We start from the raw sequence: 9,513 nt of genomic DNA on the forward strand, positions 1-9,513 counted from the left end.
TTGCGGTGTGTTGCTATGGTAAGACTTCCCTTTGAAACAGGAAGTGACAGAGCTGTAAGAAAGAGGGCTGGCAGGCAGCGTAGCTGTAGAGAGGAACAGTTTGGAGCGAGGTCCTTAGTGTCCTACCCTGATGTGGCCATGTCCAAGAAAATGAACACTCTGGCAGTGCCAGCGGGTCAGATGGTAAGTCTGGTTCAGGCCTGCTGGTGGTTTTTCTCCAGCTCAGAGATGCAGTTTCACTGATTGGTTCGGTTTGATGGGTGTGTGGTTGTGTGCATATGTTCAGAGTTGTTTCATTGTAGGTTCATGATCATGTGTTTCATCTTCCAGTTCAGTAATCCAAACAAGATTTGATGAATATTTGCAATCCAGAATGTGATGGATTTTGGTTTGTGGTGTTTAGTTGAGCTTTTCAGCTGTTCGAAATTAAGATTGTGAGTGGTTTGCTTTGAGGAGTCGCAAATGTGTTGCTGCTGTTTCATGACAGGTGTTTTCTTCTGGTTGGCTTGTTTAACTAGTCTTGACGCATTTTTTCATCCACAATCAGTCAGAGGGGACTTCGCATTTACAAATTGGTCTGTGTGTGTTTGATTTGAGGACAAAATCGTCCCCAGAAGTTCAGCTGAATCTGACAAAGCAGCTTTGGAGAAGTCTAGGGACGTCTTCAGGGGCAAAGATGATTCGTAACTGGAACTAAGTCACTGGTTCAGTTTCGGGGGGGATCTATGAATCGATAAGAAGCGTAGCTTGAATGCAATGTAAACTGCTAAGGACAAGTGTCTGTTTAATTCATACAAATAAATGTAATGCTAAAAATTCAGCAGCGTTTATTTTTAGGATGAAAGGAATAGTTCATCCAAACATTAAAATATGCTGATAATGATCATCCTCAGGCCATCCAAGATGTTGATGAGTTTGTTTATTCATGGGAACAGATTTGGAGAATTATAGCATTACATCACTTGCTCAGCATTGGATCCTCTGCAGTGAATGGGTGCCGTCAGGATGAGAGTCCAAACATCTGATAAAAACATCACAGTAATCCACACAACTCCAGTCTATCAATTAACATGTTGTCAAGCAAAAAGCTGTGTTTGTAAGAAACAAATCCATCATTAAAATGTTTATAACTTTTTTTTAAAAAAACATTTTTAACCAGTCCATAATCCACAATAATGCTTTCTCAAGTCAAAAAATTGTCTTCTAAAACTTTCATTTCTGAGTGAAGGTTTTTTTTTTTTTTTTTTTTTTTTTTTTTTTTAAGTCTGTAGGGTAATAATTAGATTTCTATATAATATAATATTATACATTTATATACCATTATATAACATTCTCCCTAGAATTGCTGTAAGTCTTTCAATTCCTTTTTTTGTGATTTATTTTTTTTTAAAGCAAAGTAATAGTTTGTAGTGCTTGCAATTAGCTTGTATAAAAAATAAATATATAACAAATCCATGGTGTGTCTTTATTTAGATGGTTTGCCAAATTGTGTTTAAGAAGAAATGCGAATGCATGATGAGCTGCTGAGAAAATAAGCACTTTGCAATAAGGTTTTCACATTGTTTCCATGACAGTGAAACTTTCTATCACACAAACATGTTTTTGCCCAGTGGATCATCTGAAAGCTAACCAAACTAAATGTGACTGCTGTTTGAGTTGTGTCATGTCTCCTAATGAACTTTTTCTAACATTGAACACACCCATTTCCTGTGTAAGTGTGCAGCTCAGGAAAAAAAAAGAAAAAACACAGCTGTTACAATGTGATTTCCTGTGATGCATTAATTCATGACCATTATACAGGCCTCCATTGATTTCATGGTAGACTGATTGTGTTTGTTTGGTCTTGCAGACCCAGGCGGTTTCTGATGGGGGTGAGTGTTATATCTTTACACTAAACTTACTGTTCTTGTCAGTCTTGTGATCTGATCACAAGTGGGTCACCCAGTGCATCATGTCAATCACTTAAACCACTTTTTATGCATGTCTTACTCATATCTAACTGTCATTTTCATACAGAGCTCAACTTCAAGTTATCCAGTCGTGGCAGCAGCTCCAGCCTATCAGAGAGCTCGAGCAGGTCAGGTGGTCCTCAAAGTGCTGATGGTCCGGCCAGTCGGGTGGTCAGCTGGGCGGTGTGTTTCGAAAACCTGCTTGAAGACCGCGTCGGTGTGCGATACTTCAAAAAAACATTTAAAGCTAACATTAACGAATAAAAGCATATCAATAATTCTCCATAATCTCACTGCATTATATGATTTTGAATATACCAAACTAACCATACAACATTTTTTTTTTCTGAAAAATCAGTGAATATCAGATATGATCATCAGGCATCAAGATCTCATTGATATGCATTACAAGCTATCAGAATTTCATCTTACTTTTGTAACATCTAAATATCAGCATCTGCTCCAAATTGCATGTTTTTGCTCAGTTTGGGCCTCTGAATAAAACTGAGGTGTTTTTCTTTGAGTGGAAGCATTTTGAGATATACTACACCATATACAAGATTTATATCATTGTTCGGGATTGTGAGTTTAACAAACCTCTTGTTTTTGCAAATGATATGAATTCTATCACTTTTCAAGAGATATGGCTTTCGCTTCTGATATGAAATTAAACAATTTGTTATTTTTTTTTATGTTGTTGGCAGTAGCATTAGACATTAGCATAATAAAATATGACTTCTTTCCTTCTCTTCGCAACCAAGCAGTTGATCAGGATTTCAGGTTATTAAAACTAGTTTTATATGTCAGCATGTAACAAGTTGATGCACAAATGTTACTGGTCATGATAAAAAGGAAGCATTCATTCATTGGTAAAAACGCATAATTTACACCTAGAGCTTTTGTTAATTAAATGTGTGAATCACTGAAGCGTTGTGGTGTTTCTCTTTCTTTGTTCCTGTCTCACAGGAGTTTCTCAAATCAGAGGTGAGTGCTGAGAATATCCTGTTCTACCAAGCCTGTGAAAAGTTCAAGAAAATCCCACCCACTAGACTGGAAGAGGTATGCAAAATACTTTTTTAACTTTCAAGATGAAAATGTTTAATGTAAATGCAAATCATATTTTAAAAAGAAGAAAATCTTATTTAAACCCATTTAAACTTAAAATCCTATTTAAATTATAATTTGGGATTTCGGAAGATACATTGACTTAAAATTAGCAGGAAATTTGTATATATTATTTTTAAGAAAAAAACAAAATACACAAAAACTATATTTTATATATATATTTAAAATATAAAAATACACATATATAAAAAAAAACAACAAAAAAAAGAAAAGAAAAAAAAACGGACAGTCTTCTTAAAGCTATCTAGGGTTTAATGCCTTTCTCAAAGACCATTTGTCTCCATCGACATTGTAAGCAATTGATGAAATGTAACAAAACTAGGATCTTGCACCTCATTTAATGGGTCTTAACCTGAGCTGAGAATTTTTTTTTTTGTCATCTTTGTAGCCCTGCTTAAAAACACTTAATTTACCTTAACAACATCCCTGTGATATATTCTTTAGAAATGGCGTTTTTGCACACTGATTTGTGTTTGAGTGTTTGTCATCTGCATCTGCACTTTTTATTTCTTCTCTTTATGATCTGAATCTATATTCAACTAGAAATCAAAGGCAGTTATCACCCTAAAACTCTGAAATGTCCCCCATCAGCTGAAGAAAGAGGCGCGTTCCATCTACGACAGTTTTCTTTCTGAAAGCTCTCTGCATGCGGTTAATATCGACGATACGGCCCAGATGGAAGAGAGCGCATTAGAGACGCCTACACCCGACATGTTCAATAAAGCACAGGGACAGGTATGAGATATGGGTGGGTGGTATAATAAACTGGCAAAGGCAATACTGTCATATAAAAATACTCATCATGATCATAAATATTATTTTTCTGGAAATTGAATGCGCAAAAGGGGATTGGCTATTTAGAAAGTATGCTGTAAAGCATTTTTTGGATAATACGATAAATACTTTACAAATAAGTCCCCCCCCCCTTTATTTTGTGATTTGGACCAAAAGATCAAAATTGAAATCAAAAGAACATATTATTCATAACAAATGATGTTTCATTGCAATTGCTTTACATGAGTTCTGACTATAAAATACCCAAAGAATGTCTCAAAATATTTTTTTCCCCTTGCTGTAGATCTTCAAGCTGATGAAAATGGACAGCTACACGAGGTTTGTCCGCTCTCCGCTGTACCAGAACTGCATGCTGTCTTGTGTGGAGGGTCGTCCTCTTCCCAGCGCTGGAACCCCAGAGCCCAAAAGCAAAATGTCTAAAAAGAGCTCAACGCCACCTAGTAACAGAAAGGTAACACATTTAAAATCCATTCAAGGCATTGAGTTACTTGAGAAGTTACTTTGGAATCAGTAAAATTTTTACAAATATTTTAAAGTCATTCCTGTGACACAAACCATAGTCCTAACCCTAGTCATATCAAGTCAGACTATTTTTGCCGCTTATTCTGACCAAGGCCTGACAGGATGTTAACACTTGAAGTGACCATAAAAATTTAAACCAGGTCACGGTTATACACTAGTTCAGTCTGTCCAAATGTAATGGGTTGGTACTAAATTATAATTTTTTGATTAGTACAGCCTGTTTTACATATCTTGCCAGTAAAATAATAGTAATTAACAACACCAAATGAATCACACAAATGTGTAATGCTTAAAGTTATTACATTAGTTGGAAATACTCAATTAAAATGGTTATCAGGAGTGAGCTATTGCAAACTAGAATAAACTTGATCATTGTGAAATCTAGTTTACAGAAGGAGTGAATCACATTTGGATCTATATGCCAATTAATTTACATGGAATATAGACTAAACCCCAAACATGAGCTATAAAATGCTAAATTTTTCTAGATTTAGACTGTACTGAATAGAAAGTTTTTGCATGCATTTTTTTTGTCACCTTTGAATAACTAACGAGTAGTTTTGTTCCACAGGTTTGTTGCTTCATAATGTCTTTATTGCAAAATATCTGTAGTGCTTTTTAAATATATCTTCAGTTGAGTTTAGTGTGCAGTAGAAATACTCTATTCTGACACTACTTGCATGTGTAGCGTAAATGCTGTTAATATGGGTTCTGAAATGAATCTGCATATCATACAGTGCAAGTGTGAGCTGTTTAAAATGGCCTAATTGTGTGAGAACCTGTTGCCACCACACTGTGGGAATTTAATGCCGTGTCAGTGAGATATTAGTCTGTGAACCACAGTGAAAAAAGTCCTTATACGTGTATAACTCTGTGTTTTGGAACAGAGTGTTGAGTTGAAAGTGCCCTCATCCGACAGCAAGACCAACAGGAAGAAGAGGTTAGAGAAGAGAGGCTCATGGGGAGGTACCATCTGACTCAGCACTTCTCTATCTGTGTGCGGCATCTTTGTGGATGTGTCTGCAGTGCATGCCACCGTCTCAAAAAGAGTCGTTCTCATGAACATGCATAGTGCATTTGACTAATGTTTAAAGATGCCTATAGTTAAAGGCTCATGCAATGCATTGCAAACGGTCATAATTTATATACAAATGGTCATTTTCTACTCTGAATTTAGCCTCTGATTAAAAAAAATATTGAAATGATAAAATAACAATAATGAAAACACAATGTAAATAAGAGCAGAGTGTAAATTTTATCATCGATTATAACAGGAGTCTTGGTGAAAATAAAGAAATCAAATCACTGATAGACTTGCGCTGCTCCAGAAATGATAAAGAGAACAATCTTTAATCGCTTTCTGTATATAAAAATAATTGCAATATAGATAACAGATGGTTCCCACGTTACTAACAGGAACGGCAGCATAGTTAATTGTTTAGTTGCTGGCTTGATTCACTTATGCGTAAATGGCAAAATGTCTGTAAATATATACATACTGTATTACACCAATCACAGCTCTTGATGCTCATGAAATATAGTATCAGATTTTTCTATTGTTTCTCAAGTTTAATTTATAAAGTTAGCAAAGGTTTTTGCACCAAAAAGAAGGGTGTAGGGCAAATCCAGGTGTTTCACAAGGGTAGAAAATAATTTGTTTCTTAAACTAGGATGTTTTGAAACTTACAGTACACTTTTAAGAACAAAGCTTCTTTATTGGCATCAATGATTCCATGTGGAACCTTGATCATCCATGGAAACTTTCAAATGCAGAAAAGGTTCTTTAGATTTTTTAAATGTTCTTCAAAATGATTCATTTAAGAACTGTTCACTGAATGGTTCTTCTATGGCATCACTGCAAAAACACCCTTTTGGAGCCTTTATTTTTAAGAGTGTGTCTTCTTTTTTTTTAAATATTGAAAACCTTTTGATTCTCCATTTCATGACCCCTTTAATGTCTCTTTGTTTGCATGCTTTTCTTTTGTGTTTTTAGCCATAATTACGCTAACAGTGTTTATGTTTCTCAGCTGACCAGTCATATCAGCATGTGATGGTGTCTCGTAAAGAGTCTCAGATCTCAGTGAAGTCTAACAGCAGTCTGGAGTTGGTCTCTGGATTCGGCCGAGCTGAGGTATCTACATCAGTCCAAATATTCCTCCAAATATATGTTTTTGCTTTTCATGAAGGGAATGCAAATGTGTGCAAGACCACAAAAATATAGCTCTGTATTCAGTGTTATAATGGCATGTATTGCTGTAAAAATCATAGGGCTAGTCCCCTTTTAAAATGCTAACAGCCATCCCAGCCTAAAAAAAGCATGATTTGCTACTTGCTTTTACTAGCTGCCCTTGTGGGGAAAACATACAGTTTAGCATACAAGAGTATTTAGTATGGAGTCCATTTGTTTTTGTGGACAAAAGCTTGCATACAGCTCTGCAAACAAGATAATAGATATGATCTAAAATTCTCAAGTTAGTTTGATTTAATTTCAGCAGTTGCAAGATATGTTAGAATGAAAAATGGAAAAGCATCATGTTTTTAATTGTTTTTTTTTATTCTTTTGCTGTCAGAACGGGCGCTGCAATGTGGCCATCTCTGATCCAGAAGCCTTGAGTTCTGGTTCTCTGACAGCAGATAAGTACTGCTGCGTCTACCTGCCGGACGGGACCGCCAGCCTGGCCCCTGCTAGACCCATACACACTTCTCCGAGACATGCTGAGCAGCCTGTGTGAGAAGAGAGGCTTTCCTCTGAAAGATGTCATCATCTACCTACAAGGCAAAGATAAGGTCAGTCCGGCAACCTAAATGAGGTTAATGAGGTCTTCACACATTTATCTTACCAGTAACTTCGGCATTATGACTCCACAAGATCTTTAACAATGGCAAGCATTGTCAAGATTGTTTTAAAGCAGCTTCCCAGTAAAAGTTCTTCAATTATGAAATGAAAACTATTTCAGCTTTAAATCAGCTGTGAAAAGCCAGTAGTATCATTAGTCAGCTCAAGTCAGATCGGTGTTTAGTTTGTTCAATAATAGTGCAAAATATTTTATAAATATATCTATTTTATAAATTACATTGCCGCAAAAGCTGTCAGTTTGGTTTTTGCAAGATTATTTTCTGGGCTCTCTCTAACTCTGAGAATTCAATTTGAAGTGACATTTAAACATCCAGTTTATGACTTTATTATGTAAATGAACCCTGCTCTGATTGGTTAACTGCTTTGCATGTGAAATTAGATATTTATAGATGGGTTATTTTAGTATTATTGAGATACTATTACTGGTTCATTAATATTTCAAATTAGTTTTTATTTTTAGATTCTGTTTTTAATTTAAAGTTGAAGTAATTTTTTTTATGTATTTATTTATTTGGTGAATGGCCACAGCTGAAACGTAAAGGTACACCTCTTTTTGTTAGTTTAATTATTCTATTCTATTACATATTAAATATATTACATACATTTGTCTTCTGAGCTTTTTAATGCACCAGTTTTAAGAGTATATTACTGGTCTAATTTTTTTTTAACCATATTTGTGAGGATAATGATTGTGTTTGCTTCTTGACAGCCTCTTTCTCTGGATCAGGACAGCTCTGGGTTTGGAGATCAACAGCTCACTTTGGAGCTCAAAGTTACATTTGTGTGAGTCATACATACTGTACGCACACAGACCATAGATAATCTCATAAACACAATAGTTTAAAAAACCTTAAATCACTAAAATAATACCTCATTAATATTTTAAGGATACACCAACATCGTATCTAGGCCAATAAATGTGCTAATATTTAGCTGTTTTGATTATAATAGCATCAGCTAACAACAATACCCAGTGACTGTTTCTTTAGACATTTATTTTATTTCTAGCAACTTTTTATTTTATTTTTTATTTTTTTAATGGTTCTAGTTTTAGTTACCTCTATAAGCCCTGGTGCACAGATATGTTGACAGGTTTGTTTGTGTGCAGGCTGAACATTGCGTTTGCAGGAAGAACGATAGGAATCATTGCAAAGTCGAGCAAGAATTTGGGCGATGCACTTACCACTGTCCTACAGAAATACCAACTGCGACCTCAGGATGTACAGGTCACTCTGGTGTGTAAACGCTTTATCCCACATGTCAAAAACTGATGTGAGACACGGTGCACAATGGGAGGTTTTTGAATATACAAAGTATATGAAATGAAACTTTTCTTTTTTTTCCCTTTCATTCCAGAGTGGCTCAAATGAACCCCTAAACATGAGCACAAACGTGTTTCGTCTAGCCAGCAAAACACTGTGTTTGGACAAAACTAAAGGTGTGTTATCAGTTTTCATTTTAAATTGATAAATTGTTTTGGAGAGAAATTCAAAATTAGCCACAATTTATATCGATCTACAAAACAAATGTATTTAGTAATATAATTATACTTAAGTAGAAATAAACTTATTTTATAAAAAAAACTTATCTTATTTAAATTTATATAATTTGTTTATTAAAAATTATTTAAATTTAAACAAGAGAGATTTTTAACTTGTATAACTATAACTTATATTTTATAACTTATTTTATTTAAGTAATTATATAATTACACTTATCTATCATTTTAGTTTGTATATTTGTGTATGTGCATTACTGGCCAAAAATTTAGACCCAATACATTTTATTATCTTGAATATCTTTTGATCTGCTCAAATGGTTCAAAATAAATTTATTTTGTAGACTGACATAAATTGTCTAATTTTGAAAATCTCTACAAAACTAAAATTGAAGTAAAAAAAACAAATAAGTAGATAAGTTGGACCAGATAGTGAAAGAAAAACAAACTGTATTAAATAAATAAACTTGAGGGCTATTTTTTTGACACTTTAAATTCTGTCAAGCTAACACAATGAACTCTATTTCCTTTCTTTTCCACTTCTAGTATCTTCCTTCAGGATTTAAATCAATGTCTCTGTGTTTAGTTATGCAAACCGCTCGTGATATTCTCTCTTTCTCTCTCTCTCTTGTCAGTTTGCGTTAGGCTTATTGTACTTTCCCGTCACAGTGTTTTTGCCCCACACAAATGAAACCTCCACCTCAGGGGTCATTGCAGGCTTTAAAGCAGCGTTTTAAAGCTCATTTTCTCACTGTAGCTCTTCAGAT

At 34.7% G+C, this 9,513-nt stretch overlaps 1 pseudogene; it reads left to right on the forward strand.

Annotated features, from left to right (window-relative positions):
- LOC109081298 overlaps positions 1-9,513 on the forward strand; it is an 11,012-nt pseudogene continuing 1,499 nt past the window's right edge.

This window comes from Cyprinus carpio, chromosome B14 (genome assembly GCF_018340385.1).
Source record: "Cyprinus carpio isolate SPL01 chromosome B14, ASM1834038v1, whole genome shotgun sequence".
NCBI lineage: Eukaryota > Metazoa > Chordata > Actinopteri > Cypriniformes > Cyprinidae > Cyprinus > Cyprinus carpio.